Source organism: Chrysochloris asiatica, unplaced genomic scaffold, assembly GCF_000296735.1.
Source record: "Chrysochloris asiatica unplaced genomic scaffold, ChrAsi1.0 scaffold00066, whole genome shotgun sequence".
In the NCBI taxonomy this organism is placed as follows: Eukaryota; Metazoa; Chordata; class Mammalia; order Afrosoricida; family Chrysochloridae; genus Chrysochloris; species Chrysochloris asiatica.
In genome coordinates this window covers 17,117,332-17,119,704 of record NW_006408584.1, presented here as the reverse complement: position 1 = coordinate 17,119,704, position 2,373 = coordinate 17,117,332, and positions in this window count along the sequence as shown.

Genomic DNA, 2,373 nt, shown 5'->3' with positions numbered 1-2,373 from the left:
ATTTTATGTTCATTAGACAGAAAAATGAAGCCAAATATCAAAGAAACTAGATAATGTGACCATATGACGTACGATGTACCTATCTCAGCCTTTCATCCTGAAATGTTAGGAATGTTAAAAGTCCTTATACTCTGAACATACTTGCTCATGTCAGTCTGTTCTCCCACTAGAGGTAATGTGGTATAGAGGAAATAGCCTTGGGGTTAGAAAATTCCAGCTCCTTAATTTTCCCCTCTCAACTTCACTTTCCTTATCTATGTCATTGGGTGATGGTAAGGATTATATCACATGTATTATCCCTACACGAGACTTGACACGTGTAAGGAACTCATGAAATTTTTGCTTCCTTCCTGTTTTTCAATCACCATCTCCCACTTCTCTATGTTTTAGGCTGCTGGAAAGGGACCAGATACACCTATTTCTCTCTATAAGCATACAGCATAGCACTGTAAGTCATTAGACACTTAATAAATGCTTTTTGATTAAGTTCATCATCATAATAGGCAAAACTCACTTTGCTCCTTTCTCTGATTAGATGTTTTTTTCTTGGCAGAAGTTCACCAATGCAAAATTCAGAGTGTTGTTTTGGCAAATCACATAATGATGCATCAGTTCATTTTACTCTAAAATGAGAGGATGATTCTCCCACTTCTCTCACAACTCTGCTGTTACACAATCAGGAGGATAGAATTTGAGGGCCTGCCCTTTGGTCATTAACATAGTTGTTTAATATAGACACAAAGAGGTTGAGAAGCTGGGCTGATCAAAGAGAATGCTGAAGTTGTTTGTCACTCATTATCATCACAGTTCTGGAAGACATGAGTCTTTTGCAAGGAACCCAGATGTTAGCTGGAGTCTTCTTGACCTTCTCTCTTCATTGATTTCTGCAAGTTACCAATTTACGGCAGATATTTTTGTGTATTTCTCAGGTTTTTCTGAGAATTTGTGATAGGATATAGGGCTCTCTGCCATCCTACTAATTCAGTTGCTTTTCCTTGCTTTTTCTCAGGATTAATTAATTCATGCATATCGGTTTCGTTTACATCTTTTGCTGCTTGAGCAGGTCCTTTGTGTATCGCACTACTCCCAAGCATCTTGTTAAAATATTTCTTCCAAATCAATTCAGAGTTCTCCCTTTCAGTCTGATGTATGAAGTTTCCTTCCCCTCACCCACCTTTTCTCCTCCCTCTTGTCTTCTACATATACCATATCGCTTACAGTACTCTGCTGGCCACTCTCTAGTTTCCTAATCACAACAAGTGAAATGGGCAGGTTTTAATGTCCATTTTAAAGTTTTCCAGGACTGAAAACTATCTAGAAGCTTTACGAAACTGACTTATCTCATATTATCCTTACAGGTTAGCACTGTTGTTAAGTGCTGTTGAGTCGATTCTGACTCATAACGACTCCGTATAGGGTTTCTGAGGCTGTATATCTTTATAGGAACAGAAAGCCTCCAGTTTCTCTTGCAGAGCCACTGCTGGATTCAAGCCATGGGCCTTGTGATTAGCAATCCAGTGCTTATCCTACAGAGCCTGATTTCCCCAAAGCCACACTTGCATTTAGAATTGTAGTTCACATGCAGTCCACTAAGTAGCGCTGTTCCTCTATTAGCACGATATAGCCAGTGTAATTTTTTTTTTTTCACCCTTGTTGTTGTTGTTGTTAAGTGCCATCGAGTCGGGTCCGACCCATAGCGACCCTGTACAGGGTTTCCGAGGGTGTAAATCTTTACGGGAGTAGAAAGCCTCATCTTTCTCCCGCGGAGCGGCTGGTAGTTTCGAACTGCTGACCTTAAGGTTCGCAGCCCGATTCGTAACCACTACGCTACCAGAGCTTATTTGGAGTCTCTTGTCAAGTGCTTACAGATCTTTGTATTTCCTTTTAGTGGCATATATGAAGAGGTCATTTTTGTAAATACAAAGGAGTGAGTTCAGTTATTTGAATAACACTTTGTATGTGCCAGACATTGTGCTACTAGGTTGATATATCCAAACATCCAAAGACAGACTGAAAAAACAGTGTGAGACCTCAGTATCATCACCATCATCATCACTATCATCATCATCATCATAGTGGTACAAACGATTAAGCCAAAAGGCTGATGGGTGGAACCCACCTAGAAGTGTCTTGGGAGATGGGACTGACAAGCTGCTTCTTGTTATAACCTTAAGAACCCTGTGGAACAGTTCTGTTCTGTATATGTGGGATTGGTAGGAGTTGGGATCTAATTGCAACTAACAACAAACCACGTCTCAAAGGTCTGAGGATGCAAAAGACTGGGCAGCATTTTGTTCCATTATGCAGGATCTCATTATGAGGCAGGGACTTACTCAATGACAGTTAACAAGAGCAACAATGTATGTCAGATTA